Source organism: Camelus ferus, chromosome 20 (genome assembly GCF_009834535.1).
Source record: "Camelus ferus isolate YT-003-E chromosome 20, BCGSAC_Cfer_1.0, whole genome shotgun sequence".
In the NCBI taxonomy this organism is placed as follows: Eukaryota; Metazoa; Chordata; class Mammalia; order Artiodactyla; family Camelidae; genus Camelus; species Camelus ferus.
Genome location: NC_045715.1, coordinates 13,536,839 through 13,553,064, shown reverse-complemented (window position 1 = coordinate 13,553,064; position 16,226 = coordinate 13,536,839). Strand labels below are relative to the sequence as shown.

Here is a 16,226-nt window from a genome sequence, read left to right as displayed (position 1 = left end):
ATTTGTGCAGACATTTCCGGAGTTGACACACTATGACTGGGAATGATTGGGGCGGGAAAATGTGCAGTGCATGTTGGTGATGAGGATATGATGGCATATGATACCTACCATGTATTAAACTGTGACCATATTCTAAGCACTATGAAGTGGCTTCACATTTAGATATGTCACTTAATTCTCACAAGCCCAAGAGCCCTCACCTCAGAATGAAGGACTGTGTGAAATTAGTTAGCAGTTGCAACCAACAGAGTAAATGTAGATTAAGAACATTAAAAGAACAAAAAGCCAATGAGGCAAAGAGATTAATAATCTGTCTCTACAGCTGTATCTGTAAGTGTACCTATGCACCCACTTGCAGAAGGCTACTCACTAGTCGTTCATGTGCATGCTCTATTTTCAGGCTTAATTAGGCTGGGGACGGTTAGGGGAAGAAATTGTCAAAAAAATAAATGCAAAAAGAAAAACCAAGAACCAGAGCAGGGTAAACTGGTTCTCCAAATATAGACTCTTAGGAGTGAAAGGAGGAGTAGTGTGTACCCAGCCAAGTTTCACTTTGGAGGAGAACTCCCAATATAGTGTAACCACCAGGGCAGCTTTGGCAGGACTGTTTGTCATAACCAGCAAAGGGGAGGGTGGAGCCCTTTTTCCTGACAATGAAAACTCTTCACAGAGTTTGGTGAGAACAACATGACCTTACTCCCTAAAAGATCTCAAAATTCAACAGAATCGTAAGTCATGAAAAACATATTATTAACTCTATTTTTTTTTAAGACTGAAGTTACGTATAACATATCTTTTTATGAAGCTGAGCTATGTAACTTCTGTAAGTAACAAGTTATCTGAATATAAATCAAAGGGTACGAAGTTTCAGTTATGCAAGATGAATGAATAAATTCTAGAGATTTACAGATAGAATACAGCATAGTGCCTAGAGTAAACAATACTGTATTGCAGACTTAAAAATTTGCTAAGAGGGCAGATTTTATGTTAAATGTTCTTATCACATACACAGTTTGGGTAAAAAAAAAAAATTATCACCTGCTTCATTCTGCTAGAGAAACATTTGGTAATTTCTTCCAAGAAGAAATTTTATTTTCCTGTGTTTTCAGTGACCTGATGATGGAGTTAGTGGAAACTATCCAAAGAGCCTACTTTCCAACCGGAAAAATGCACTGTAAAAGGATTTTTTCCAAACTCTCTTAAGTGGAAAAAAAAAAATCCTTCTTTTTTTGTACTTATTATTTGAATGTATTCCTGGATTTCCTTATAAATAGGATACGTGAAATGAATGAACGAGCTTTAACATAATGTCTGTCCATCAAGGGACATCTCCTAGGCTCAGTTTCCCACGGTGCTTTGTGGCAGACCCAGAGCTCTCCGAGGACACCCATCAGCCAGCACCTTTGACACTAAGGTCTGTCGTTGAGAACATCTCTCATCTGCTGCCCTCCTTTCAGCTCTGACTACCCCACATCAGGGGTTTGCCAGGTGGTCTGTGAGGTTATCTGTGTTTTATCCCTTTCTCAGCTGTGGGCAGGAAGCAGCACTGATGCTCCACAGAAACTCTATGAGTCTGATCTCCTCACTGGCTCAGTTGCTTTGTCAGGGACAAATAAAATTCTTCCCACTTAGGTCATTGCCACACATCCCTCCTCTATTTGACCCTTTTTGCCTGTGGATTTCAGACTCACACTTGTGAGCATATTTTTTTAATATACTCAGCAAGAGTGAGCTTCTTGGTGGCTTTAGGGAGAAGAGGCCCCACTACTGGCCTGAGGTCTTGGAGAAGAGTGATTCATTTAATAACTTTTTATTGAATTTAGTTTCTCTACATGTAGATTATGCCACTAGTCTCCCTAATTATCAAATTTTTCAATTTAATGGGTGTTTAAAAGTTTTGGTTTTCAGTTATGCAGATTGTATGTGTATAGGTGCAAACCATGGGACTCACCCAGTGAAACATGCCGCCTGCTATGTTAAGCTGTGTACTGTTTACATGCCATTACCTAGAAACACCTGCTTATCATAACATAACTTAGCATTTTATTCTATTCCCGCAGTCACCTTAGAGGCCATGTATTGGCAGCATGTTGAATGTTTCCTTTTCCTCTTATTTATCACAATTAAGTATTAATTTATAACAATAGAAACAAAACAAATTTTTGTCTTTACTTCCTGAATAGTCCACAACAAACAAGAATTACTGGTGCAAAGAATAAAAAGAAAAAGAAATACACCACCAAACAATTTCCATGGTAAGTGTTTTTCACTTTTTTATTTTTTTAATTTTTTTGCTGTTCTTTGTTTAGTGTTATTATTAAAGGAGCATGGATTACATCCCAGTGACTTTTCTAGCTTAATGAGGGATCCTGGGAATATCAGTTGTGGGTGAAGACAACAAGCATAAACAAGGTCCACGTGAATTTTCCCTAGAATACAAATGTAAAATCCAACCAGTCTGGAAGGCAAAAAGCAACACAGGAGGATGTTTATAAAGGAAGCCATCAATACCCTGTATCTTGGGGTGCCTAAGACATGTCAGGTTGTAGCATTATATTATGGGTCAATCTTTAAGTAAATTTGATTTCTCTGTAGGTGATAGATATGCTCTGAACATAATTCTTACCACTCCAACTTTTTTAAAAATAAGCTTTTTATCTGGAATAATTTTAGGTGTACGTAAAAGCTGCAAAAATAGAACATAGAATTCCTGTGTGCCTTTTACTCAGTTTCCCCAGATGTTAACATCTTTCATAACTATGGTGTATTTGTGATGGTTAAGGTCTTAACCTTGCTGTATTGCTATTGGCTAAATTACAGGCTTCATTTGGATTTAACCAGTTTTTCCACTGATGTTCTTTTTCTTTTCCAGGATTGAATCCAGGCTACCAAATTGTAGCTAAAATTCTAGCTTTTGAGAAAAATTAGGACCAGCTTTTGAGCTACAAAGACCTCAGACCTAATGGATCAGGGACTTAGCTCTGGAATCAGGAACAGTAAATAGAAATAACACAGAAATAACTTAAAAGATGTAGCCATCATTATGTTTTACTTCAAGCAGTCTGTATATCTGATGCTACCTTCAGTTTGTCTGGTATGTTCCCTTACTGTCAGAATTTAACAAGGGCTCTTGTAAGTCAAAGTATTGCAAACACTGTTAACTGTGACATATGCCTGGACTTAAGTGCAGGGCAGTATCTCAGAGACTTAGCAGGATCATCTAAATGAAAATGTGTATATCGTATTCTGAGAAATAGTTACCTTCATACGTAGGTAGTATCTTATGTAGCTCATTTTCTTTCAGTGTATCCCTCATCCCTTGACCTGTAGCTACAGTAAGCATCACAATGTTTCTTTAGTTCATTCATTCACCCCAAACAGGTATTGAGGACCACTTCGTGCTAAGCACTGGGCCGTCCTCTGTGGACCCATTAGCCTTTTGGATGAACCCAGACAGGAGAGGCAGACCTTATTGCACAGTGGGTAGGTGCTAATAGAGGTCGTCCTAGAGCACCATGAAAACAGGCATAGAAGACGTGCCTGAGGAAGAGGAAGCTCATGCAAAAGCATGGAAGCATGAAGTAGCATGGCCTTTTGAGTGTTTGTACCCTGCCTGGGAGACAGGGCAGGGACTGGAACTGGATGTGAAGTGGGGGCTTGGGATGACAAAGGCCTTGAATGCCAGCCAAGGGGTCCAAATTTGTCATGAGGAGGATGGGAAACCAATGATCGGATTATGCTTTGGAAAGGTCAGTGCAGAGAATGGATTGCTGGCGGGAAGAATGTGAAGCAGGGAAAGCAGAGGGAACGCAGTGGGTAGTATGGTTTATGCAAAAGGCTACAAAGCCCTCCTTTCTCTTCTTTACTTGACCAACATCTAAATCATTCATTTAAGAGCAGGTTGAAATGCTACTTCCTCTGAGAAGCCTTTTGCCCCTACTCCTGAGACATACCTAGTCACTCACTCCCATAGCTTTTTGCTTATAACTCAATTATAATATTTATCACTGGGTGTTGAATGGATTGTTTTTTGTGTCTGTCTCCCTACTACAGTGAGCTGCTCTAGGTCAAGGCCCCTCTCTTACTCATCTTGGCATCGTTAACATTTAGGGCAGTACCTGACACAGGGTGTCTGCTCAAATATTTGATGAGTGAGAGGCAGAATAAAAAGTTGCCAGTCATGGATAATATCCTCCCAAACTGAACATTCACTATTAGCCAAATTAATTTGTGCAAAATTCCATGTGCAATCATTTAATTAGTTCAATTGAGGAAACAAGGAAATGAGACTCAATTAAAGAAGAAATTGTAAGTCTTTAAGCAATTGATATAGATTAGGATTGCTTGGTCATGATTAGATAATCAAAATTTGTGAGTTTCAAGTAAGGCAGAGAAATGTTTATGGATGCAAACGTGTTGCAGAATATATTACAAAAATGATGCTGTGTGATTTACCTCAGCTGTATTATATGGACAGAAATTTCTTTAGTTCTGAGGGTTATCAAAGGGAGTGAGCAAAACCTCTGTTGCTGCTGAGTGCTAACTGATTTTCTCGGAAAAGAACTTGATTCAGCCTATTTGAATCTCTGTTGCCTAATTTATAAATAGTCACTTGAACCAAGGGTCACAAACTCAAATGCATATGGGGGCCACGCATGTAGCAGAAACGGACAAAGGAAGCTGATGCAATAAACTAGGATGTTGAGAAGACTTGAGAACTAGAATCATGCCTGACTCATCTCAAAGTGACGGCCCTTACTCTGTTTCAACAGATTGACATGCTGACATTGCTGACATGCAAGGCCAGTTTTTAGCTCTAATTTCTAATTATTTACAAGAAAGCCAAATGCCTCAAATTTTTAATAGAAACTGTAGGTTTATACTGATGATACATTTAAAAATAATTGATCCTGTTATAGGTGAACCCTCTTCCAGCAACAACAGCACAGGTTGCTTTGGACCAACCCTTCTGCTGAGAGCAGCTGGAGGAGCTGGACTAAATAGTAAATAAGAGAAAAAAATGAAAAGTGTAAAATCAGTGCAAAGCCAGCAAGGCTGTGAAGAATTGTGAAGTCAAGACTTGGGAGAGGATGAAAGTCCATAGAGGTGAACCGGATATTTGGGCCCACTCTTCTTATAAAGGTGAGTGCTGATTCTGAAAGCTGTGGCTGGCTGAGAGGATGAGAGCTGAGAGCTTTGGAAAGACTCATGGAGGTGGGGGCCCGAAAATTGGAGGCAGTGTTTGCCAAGGAGTAGGGATCTTAGTAAACATCTCAGGCAGGCAGTCTGGACCCAGAAGGGCTATACCCAGGAGTAACAGTGAGCTGGAAATAGACCAGTTCTCAAGGAACTGAAACTCAACTTCAGATGGTCTTCATTTGCGGACTAGATTAAGGAGTTCAGTGGTTATTAGTGCCCCTAACCTAGCTGCCTGCCTTATAGCACATATACATTCTCTCTGGAGGAATATAGCATCATATAAAGTCTCTTGACGATTACTATATACAGTGTCTGGTTATCAGTAATAACCAGGCAAACAAGGAGGCAGGATGTGTCCAAAATCCAAAAGAAAAACAGACAAACCAGACAGACCCACATGGGAAAATGGAGTTTTCAGACACAGACCACCATTCATATTTTCAGAAATTAAAGGACAAGATGAAAAGTGTCTATGGAGAACTAGAAACAATAATAATGAGCCAAAAGAAATTCAAAGGATTAAGAAACACTATCTGAGCCATTAAAAAAAAATATACAGGATATGAGAGTTTGAGCACTGATCTAAACATTGTGAGTGCAGATGTAGCATAAACAGCACCAGTGCAATAAATTGAAGACCGTCCCGGTTTATAGCAGAGCACAAAGCATTTGGCAGAAGTAATGAAATTTCTCTTTGTGGACCACAAAGGACAGCAAAGATTATAGCTATTGAAGAAAGGTTGAGAGAATTGACGAGGTTCAATTAGCTTCAGTAATGACTTGGACCTTCAAGTGCTCTTACAAATGTGAATTGACCTATCAAAATCTCCAATCTGACAAGTTCTGACAGGGAAATGCTGAGCGACAGTATAGTAGCTTCCATAATCTATAGAATCAGGTAGATCTGGGCTTGATAACCTGGATGTGCTTTTTTTTTTTTTTAATTGAAGTACGGTCAATTACAATGTCAATTTCTGGTGTACAGCACAATGTCCCAGTCATGCATATACATACATATGTTCATTTTCATATTTGGGTCTGTTTCTTACTGGGTGAGTGACCTTGGACTAGCTGCTAAACTCTCTGAATAACAAGGCCCTCATTTCTAAAATACGGATAATAATTGGTTTGTTGAAATTGTTAAGAAAATTAGAAAATGCATATGAAATTCCAAAGCATAGCAGAACCATGGAGTAGGCATGATAGTTCACTCACAGAGTTGTTGGCACAGAGACGTCTCCAACCACTTTTCTTTCCTCTCGATACACCTAGAGTCCTTTCCACCCTGTTGCCTTTAATCATATTCATGTAATTAATTACCATCACCTGGAATTAATGTATTTTAATATATTATCTGGAGTACATTTTAATACATATCTGAAAGTGAAGGTATTCTGAAGCATCACTGATGTGAATTTATTCCGAAAGTACCAAAAATGACCTTTTTACTTTTCTCACAATATGTCCAGAATAAAATATCAGTAGGAGTTGCCTGTTTAAACTAAAAATCTATTAGTTTTTTTTTTACTTCCTTGCCAAGGAGAGAGGGTTACAGCTTTATATCTGTGTGGCTGGTAGCCTCCCTTGTGATAAGCAAGACAGCTTAGCAGGGTCCTGAGTCACCAGCAAGACCCCCAACTGCTTCAGTCAATGCACAGAATGCTGGCAGAGGAAAAGCTGTTGAATTTATTATCCCAAACCTTTATTTTGGGGGGCCATCTTTTCTTTCTTCCACACTGTCTTCTTTTAAGTGTAAATTTCTACTGTACCATATTGAAAGACAAATATCATGAGATATGCACCATTTTAAAAGAATGTCTATATTCCAGATTATTTTGAAATACTCCTCATGGCTAAAATGTTGAGTATCATTGGCCAAGAGACTTTCATTAACCTAAAAAACATATTAGAGAACAATTTTTATATCAAAAATACATTATATGAGCATGTTCTATTTTTAGTCTATGTACTTCAAATATTAGTACTTAGGAGAATTTTAACATGTTTCCTTTTATAAGAAAAAGAAATTGAACTTTTGTTCTTTACTTAAAACTATTTAGATGTTTTGTGCCTGAACTCTCCTTATGTATTTTCTGCCTCAATTTTAACATCTCATTCTTATAAGGATAGTTTTCCTCCTGGTTATCATCAGAAAATTGGCAATATTCTTAAAGAATGAAATTTGTTTTATTTTCTGCATTAAAATAATAGTTTGTCTTACAATAGTCTTTCTAAATATCAGGGCAAACACTGTTGAGCTGGATAGTCCTACAACAACTTAAGCAAACAAAATACATTTTGCAGTTTTATGTATCATCACAAGCAAAACATTCTCTTTACAACCTCTTGCTACTCTCTTACTGGAAAGAAATCTTAATTTAATAATTATACATTGATCACTTATTAAAACCAGGCACTGAAGATATCAATCAGCGTGACCTGACCAGTCCCTGCACTCAAGGAACTCATAGGTCCAGGTGCCCTGTGCACTTCCCGCTTCCTAAAGGGTTTGGAAGAGACATTCTCACAGGTTAGTTTGTATTTTTCTTCTTCTCCTCCTCCTCTCCCTTCTTTTTAATAAACTTTAGTTTTTAGAACAATTTTACATTTATAGAATCATTGGAAAGACAGTACAGAGAGATTCCATATACACACACCAGCTTCCCGTATTACTAACATCTTACCTTGAAATGGTACATATAATTGTAATTAATGAACCAATCCCAACACACTGTTATTAAGTCTATAGTTAATCAGATTTCTTTAGTTCCCATTAATGTCGTTTTTCTGTTCCAAGATCTCATCCAGAACACCACTTTATATTTAGTTGCCATGTTTCCTTAAGACTCTTCTTGGCTGCAATGGTTTTTCAGATGCTCCTTGTTTTTAATGGTCTTTGATAGTTTTTTGTTTTCTTTATTGAAGTATAATTGACCTACGACATCGTTACTTTCAGGTGTGCAACCTCATGACTGGCTATTCTTCTGCATTACAAAATAATCACCATAACAAGTGAACTTTGATATTTTTCAGGATTTGTTTGATTTTGCCTGAAAAATAAAGACAGAAACACTTGATTAAAGGCTGAAACTCACAACTCATGATTGTTTGTCTAGCTGAGGCAGGACTCGCACTCAAGCTAGATGGCCCTTTGGTGAGGGCTATGCAGAGTTGAGTCAGTGGCTCCTGAGTACTTCATCATGGCCCCGCATCACTGAGCACCTCCAAAAGCAGCTGTATTTCAGACCATTCTCCTGACTCTGGGCAGTGATGGATGGCCTCTCTGAACCTTTTCTGGTCTACCTGTCTCTCCAGATTCCAAATATTTCCTTGTGCCTAAAGTCCTAGTCGTTTCTTTTGACTAGCAATGAAGTCCAAGTTCTTATCAGCAGAAATCTTGTATCTCCTTACTCAAGGGCAGAGAGAACTCAGTCTTCAAAAACCACAATTGCCTGTTCTCCGCTTCTGGGGGAGGAGGGCAGTTGTTTGCATTTCATCTTTCCAGAACTTCTAACAACTTCTAGTGCAGCAAAGAAAAGACAAAACAGCCAAGTTTACCTCTCAAAATAGATTTAACATTCATATCCTGCGAGACATAATCACAGCAGCATAGTCAGTACTGTTAACAGAGGTGTGCACAAGACCCTGGATGAGCAGAGAGGAGGGAGAAATGAAATCCATCGCCTAGGAGAAGGAAGAGGGGCGAGGGTGGGATCAGCAGATACCGTGAGCCTTCTCATAGGTAATGTCTGAACTGAGCCTCCAATAGTGTGTCATGGGCAGTGCCAGCATCTCAGACAGAAGCCTCAGCCAAGACACAAGGACATGAACAAAGGCATGTTTAAGGACCTGTAATTCTGAATTGGTGCAGTGTAGAGGGAATATGAAGGAGAGGGGAGGAGGTTGGAAAGACAAGCAGAAATCAATCAGATTGGAAAGTACCTTTTCGTCACTCTAAGGTCTAAGATTGCTGTTGAATACTCTGAGGTTAGGTCACCTTGCTGGCAGAGCAGCACGGTTTCAGACCTAGACCAGAAAGAGTTAGGATAAAATGGTTAGGAGTCAGTGCCCTCAGGGAAGAGAGCTGTCATCCCAAATGGGACCATTTGGTAAAATGGTAAAACAGCACATTTAAATCTTGACTTTTAAAGTTGTTGGCTTGCTCTGCCTGTGGGTTGACTAAAAGTTGGCAATGTAGGATTTAAAACTAGGTTATATAAGACCTTAAAACTTGAGCTGCCTAGATGGAGATGCTCTTTGGTCCAAGAGGAGTCCAGGAGGCTATTTGCCCTCTAGTGGCAACCACAAAGCATTTTCCACTTTGCTAGAAACAGGATTAGAATATACAGCACAGAACAGATCATCTCAAGAAGCTAGCGCTCACTGGACTTCATGAAGCTATCTGAATTACTGCCTAGACTTGAATATCTAGCTTAATACATAAGCCTAAATGAATTCATTGGAACAGAAAAAAAAAAGATGTTTAATAATAAAAACAATCTATCATATATACCACTAGATTATATCACTCTCATTGAAATTATTTACTGCAAATTTTCAGTATTATGTTCAATAGGTAAAAATGTAGTATTGTATCATGGTATCTTTAGCTAAGATTTTCTTGTAGAGATTTAATCGTTTAAAATGTATAACAGGAAGATATTTGGAGGTAGAGAGCAAAGTGTCCTTGCATATTCAAGAATCCATCTGAGGCTCTCATGGTTCGCCTAGATTCCACACTTGCCATCCAGAGAACTTTGGCTACAATTTAGCATTATAGTTTCCAGTTCATGTCTTTCTTTTTCTTTTCCATATAAATGGTTTATATTCTATTGAGGAACTTTTGGTATTTTAAAGCTTTTAATCTTTAAAATGTTTAGTCTTTTGAGAAGTGAGGCTTTCTCCTGCCTTTGCTAAAGGCATTTCACAGAAACATCTCATTATTTATTTATACGGGCAGATCTCTGGAATAAGGTAACATTACCATTGGCCTGCTGTAGCCTCTGCACACATGACTACATTCATAATTGATGGAAGAGTCTATGCTACTGTTGCAGTCAGAACAAGCCTAAGGTCAGCTCTCTGGAAAAGTAAATCATGTCATTATGTTTGTTAAGAAATGAATAAGTGGCCTAAGTTAAAAATTATCTACAAGGAGACATGCAGGTAGCATGGGTACAGGAAAAGAGAAGGAAGTAGGGGAAGGAAGAGAGAAAGCAAACTGAGGAAAACAAGTCTGGAAGACTGTTTTGAACCATGCATGCCTTGCTAAGAAAGCGATTTTAATTTTCTTTCTGAGTTCTCTCTCTTGTTGGAGCAGGTTAATGATTGACCGCTACGTTAGCCATTTTTGCTGGCAGTTAAGCCCTTAGTGAAACTGAAAGTCTTTGAGAATTAAACTGCCTTAGGAAATTCTGGCCAGATGAACATCCAACTGGCAGGTGAGGTTTTTCCTAGAATGCTTCTGCCCAAGTTTCCTTCCCTTTGAGTGACATTATCTCATTAGAGAGTTCTTGTCCATACAATGGATGACTAGTGATGGGATGTAGAATTACTGACATAGAAAGATATTCACCTGTAGCTAAGGGTAGGGGGAAGCAAGTTATAAAATACACACAGAGTGTAGTGCCATTTTGTGATACATACGCATATATATATGTCGATGTAGATAGTCATGTATAGAAAATCATCTAGATTTGCTCTAAATATTAATAGGGATTGTCTCAAGTTGGTGGATTGTGGATAATCTTAGTCTCCCCTCTCCTTTTGTAGTTATCTGTATTTTAAAAACTATTTTTTAAAAAAAGGATATAAATGTTTTCTTAAAACAGAAAAGATAGTTACAGTGTAGGTAGGTGACTGTTTGAAAATACTTTTATTTATGTGTATGCATACAGTTGATCTGGGTTTTAAAAAGTTATTCAAAATCTTTCAAGAACTTAAAAAAGTAAACGTGAATGCTAATCTGACTTTAGAGTGGTACAGACTTTTTTCATGTGTAAAAGCAATAAAAAAAAAAAACCCCAAACTACCATAATATATTAATTTATTTTATCACATGATTTTTAAAGCCCCTACAGGTTTCCAAATGGAAATACTGTTTAAATAAGGATTAAAGACACATACGAAACTCAGATAAAATATTTACAATATATAGGACCAGTTAAAAATGCTTGCTTGGCACAGCACCTGGATCAAGGTAAGTGTTAATAAATATAAGCCACTATTATTAGTTATGTTAATAAAAATAAGCCATTTACTGCAAATCAGTAAGAAAAATAAAAATTCTCCAAAACTGGCCAAAGAACAAACAAGTCCCTAATCATGCAGTGGCTAATGGAATCAATTTTTAACGATCTAATAGTTATAGAAATGCACGTTAAAATTATGTATGTATATGTACCTCTATACACACACACCCACACACCATTCTTTACCTATCAAATTAACAAAGATTTATTTAAAAGGGGAAAAAATTTGTTTCCAGTGCTGGCAAGGTTTCAGAGAAAGGGGTACTTACATACTATGCAAGTGAGAAAATGAATCAGTACAAACTTTTAGATGGTAATTTGTCAGTAAATATTAAAACCTGAAAAATATTTACGCCTTTCAACTCAACAATCCTAGGAGTTTGTCATAAAGAAGCTATCAGGAATGTTAACATACACACTTTAAAGACCCAGTCATTTCACTTGCAGGGGTTGATCCCAGAAAGAAACTCACATGTGTAAAATGACACAGATGTGGGGTTATTTATGCAGCTTTGTAATAAAAGATTGGAAACAATGTAGGTCACCATCAATAGGAGTGAGATAAATAACTTACAGTGCTTTCAGACAACAGAAAATCATTATGGAGGTATAACAAAATGAAAACGTATGTGGCTGATATAGAAAAAACCTTGCAATATTTTTAAATTATAAAAAAAGATACAGGATAATGTAAAACTGGGGAAAATAAGAATCTATTTCTACTTGCTTGTGTAGTTATAAAAAACTACTCTGGAAGGGTACCCAAGAACTTAATGAGCAACTTCTGTTGGGTATGAGTGGGAAATGAAGCAGATGCAGGACAAGAATGAGGGGAGAATTTTCTTTCATTTGGTTTTTGAACACGTGAATGCATTCTTTTTTTTTTAACTGAATGAATGAATTGAACTTTAAAAAATACTTATAGAATGCAGCTATAAGATAGTGTGGAAAAGCCAAGTACCTTTTAAATATCCAGACTGAATAAATACAGTGCCTGAAATTAACTGTGCTTATCCTTTCCTCTTTGAAGACAGAAAATTGCTTTTGTTCTCTTGGCATCCTCATCCCTGAAAAAGTACCTGCACATAGTTGGTACTCAATTATTTTTAGCGAAATGAATGAATCAATGAAGGTTTAAAAGTTACGTTAGTCACCAAAGAAAAAGCCATAAGGACTTCTCACTTTGAGGATTTTTTTTTCAGCAAAAACTAAAATTATTTTTTGAGAGAAGACTGAAAATAAAAGTTCGAAGGGTCCAAGTAGCTATTTTAAGTACTTACCTCTTTCATCAGCTATACTCCTAAAGATGCTGTTAATTTTAATTGTTCAAGCTAAGATAAAATCAAGTAAAGTAACTGCCGCCCTATGGTACCATATAGCTTCATAAACTAGGTTTATCATTTCCATCCAATAACGTGCCAAATCACTTTCCGCTTTCTTGCCAATGAGAGATATCAGGATATGTTCACAACTAAGCCGTGACAGTTAATGAGGGATAGAAGACACTGAGCTTCGAGAATGTGCTATAAACCATCAAATCCACCACAAAATACACCAAGTATTAAAAATGATCTAGCGTTCGTATAATAGTTAGCACTCAGGGAAATGTTCAGGGGCAGAAATGAAGTCTACGAAACGAACTGGTGACTGTATATTAGGATTAGTGATTCTCAACACTGGCTGCACATTATAATCACCTGGGGAGCTTTTAAAAATACTGATGCCAGGGCTCTGCTCCCAGAGAGTCGGATTAAATTCATGTGGGGTGCAGCCCAGACATTTCTTTTTTTAAAAAAAGGAAAATGCTCCTGGGGCGATGCCGTGTGGAGTCAGGGTTGAAAAACATTGCATTGGAATATAAGAAGGATGGAGGGAGTTCTCTTACAGAAAAAGGATGGCTTAGCTGGTTCCAGCCATTATAACTTAGATAAAACCAACATTTTTCAGATTAAATCTTCCCCTCTATTTCCTCATCTCCCTTGCCCAGACCTTATCCAAAACTCCATGCTTGGACTATAAAATTATTTCGCATAGGTCTGTCTCGTTTTTATTCTTCGTTCGTATTTCCACCTTATACAACAATAACAAACGGCTTCCCTTATATCAAGAACTCTGCTATCTACAGAATGTACGCATTGGCTTCCACTCCGAGCTTGGCCATCACCCAGTGGAATCATTTTGCTGCTCAGTTTCTTCATCCACAACAAATCAGTAGGGACTGACAACTCCTAAGTTTCTTGGCAGCTCTGAAATTGTAAATTTTCTGCTTCATTGCCATACTACCCAACCACCCGTATATACCCAATCTCATCTTTTGTAGTGCCCCCCAAATATTTCTTAATTGAAGTCAAACAAAATCCTCTCCACTGCCCTACTTATTTCTTGCTCCTTCCCCTTCACTGCTGTTGTTATTTATGCTGTTTCCTGTCCTGAAAATGTTTTCATTCCCCTCAGCCTATCATCTCCTCAGTCACCTGGCTCAAGCTCACCTCCTCCAGAGGCTTTCAGGAAATGATATCAGTTTACATCCATCATATCCTTATTTTAAGACTTCCTAAATACTTTGTAGTGTAGCCCCTCTTTACTCAAAGTGTGGTCCATGGGCCCGCAACACGTGGACGCCTATTATTCATCCAGAGTTCCAACCCGCAGCTGAGTCTGCATTTCAACCAGATGCCAGGTGACTTGAATGTACATCACACTTTGAGACGCACTGGTCTATAACAGTTCATTAGCATCTCCTTTTGTTTTCTAGTTCAGGTATTACTTTTATATCTTTAAAGTTTTTCAGGCCAGAGATCCTATCTTCTAACTTAACAAATACAATACCTCTAGTACTTACTGTGTATTCACATAGCAGGCACCCAGAACTGTTTGTTGAATGAATGATCATGTTTACCAGATAGAATTATAGAAATAGTAAACCCAAAATTTAGTTTTAAAGGTTGATAAATACAATGTTGAGCTTATAGAACCTTAGGGACCTTAAGAGAACAGTTCACCAAATCGACCCCTTTTACAGATGGAGAAACAGGAGGCCCAGTGAGGGAAACGACTGCAGGAGGGAGGGCAGATTTAATATCTATAATACTCAGGCGATACACTTTAGTTTTCCAGTTTCAGTAACAATGCATCACCAATGTTGACACTGCCAAAAGCCAACAAGTAAGTACCCAAAATATATACTTAGGAATTCAAAGGTATTCATTTAACTCAGGCCTTTACTCAAAGATTATTTGCTCTTGCTTTGTAGAGTATCCATCACAAATCAGAGTCCTTACCATGTGTCTGGGAGAGAGCTAAACGCTGGGGATACTAATTAACCATGACCTGGTACTCGGCCTTCTGGAGGTCACTAATGGACAGCACGACGGGACAGAGGAAAAAAGAAAGCATAAAAGCACTGAAAAATTGGAACCTTTCACCTTCTAGTCCTTTCAAGGTACTGTACAGTACAGCATAATGGAAAAAAGGAAGAAAATGCAGTCCGCTCCAGGCCGAATCATGGGTTCCTTACATGTCTTTCTTCCCTGTACAATTTTGAGCTCTTTTGAGCCCTATGATTTTTTATTTTTATTTAAAAAAAATTTTGTTGTGATACTAGCACAATGCAGAGCACACAGTAACGTCGCAGTGAAGGAATCCCACACTTTGGAGGTCCACTTAATCTACAAGGGCAAGTTTTATTTTGTTTTCCCTTTTTTAATGAGTAAGTGGCATAGTCACTAAGTGGAAAACAAGTCTTCTCTCAGGGAACCCGGCCCAGCTCCCGGGCCTCCCTGCAGAGCGCGCGCCCGTGGGGGGCCCGGCTGAAAGCAAGGGGGCCACCCCCGGTGCGAAGAGCCAGGAACATCAGCCCCGCCTCGCCAGGGACGCGCAGGCCGCCCGGGGACCCGCGGGGCGGGGCGGAGGCGCCTCCCTCCTGCCCGCCGGGGCCGCGCGGCTCCGGCGCATTCCTGCGCCCTCCTCCCGCGCCGCGCTCTCCCGACAGCTGATTCATTGGCTCGGCCGCCCAGACTGCCTGGCGCCGGCCGCGTGACGTCACCCATTCACCGAGCCCGCCTCCCCCCTCCGCTGGCGCCGGCCGGGCGGTCGCCCTGGCAACGCAGACGCCAGCCGGCACAATGACTTCCAGCTGGAGCAGCCCCCGGCAGCCCGCGCGCTCCCTCGCTCGCGCGGAGCCTGGGAGCGCGGGGGTGGGTTTCTTTCTCTCTTTTTTTCCAGGCTCCTGCGGGTTCCCCCTGCCGGGAAATGCATTCTCTCTAGTTTTCTAGGGCTTTAGTCCCAGTCTCTTCGGAAGCGTGCTTGCAGGCTCCCCTTCTCCGGTGCGGTCTCCCTGGGCTCTGTGTTTTGCTGGGCAACATCCCATGCTAGGCTCGGCCGACCGACTGGTGGTGGCGTTCAGCCGTTGCAGCGCTAACACCTGCGGAGTCGAGGCTCCTGCCAAAAGGCGTAAAGCAAAAGGAGGAAAAATTTATTGCCATAATAGCGAAAATGATAAACCTCAGCTGTCTTAGGGAAGAATGTCGCAGTAGGTGTTGATTACCTCCCACAATCACAAAACAACTTTCTTTATAAGAATTTTGCACTTTCCCTTCCTAAAACGCGGTGGTTCTTACTTTGATTTTAAATCAGACTTCACGACAGTTAGGAACTTGAAGTTAGGAACTGAACGCTTCCAGAAGGATAAATCTTTCTAGGAGAGAAAACAGATCTGGGAAGTTGTAGTGCTGTAAATTAGGATGGAGAGTGTGAGGGTCAGGAGGTATTTGGAAG

The 16,226-nt window shown here is 39.4% G+C and overlaps 1 long non-coding RNA gene across 3 annotated transcripts in view; it reads left to right on the top strand.

Moving 5' to 3' along the window:
- The first annotated feature begins 610 nt into the window (after positions 1–610).
- The window catches only part of LOC106729291, a 36,285-nt gene continuing 20,669 nt past the window's right edge, over positions 611–16,226 (top strand). Inside the window, exons 1-8 of one of the 3 annotated variants that reach the window (XR_004313464.1) lie at positions 678–728; positions 1,324–1,414; positions 2,184–2,255; positions 2,873–3,094; positions 4,920–5,142; positions 7,613–7,729; positions 11,271–11,398; positions 14,704–14,892. This is a non-coding gene — a long non-coding RNA (uncharacterized LOC106729291). Of the gene's footprint in view, positions 729–1,175; positions 1,415–2,183; positions 2,256–2,872; positions 3,095–4,919; positions 5,143–7,612; positions 7,730–11,270; positions 11,399–14,703; positions 14,893–16,226 lie in introns of those variants that run through there. The other 2 variants (XR_004313463.1, XR_001365667.2) reach the window with 2 other exon arrangements.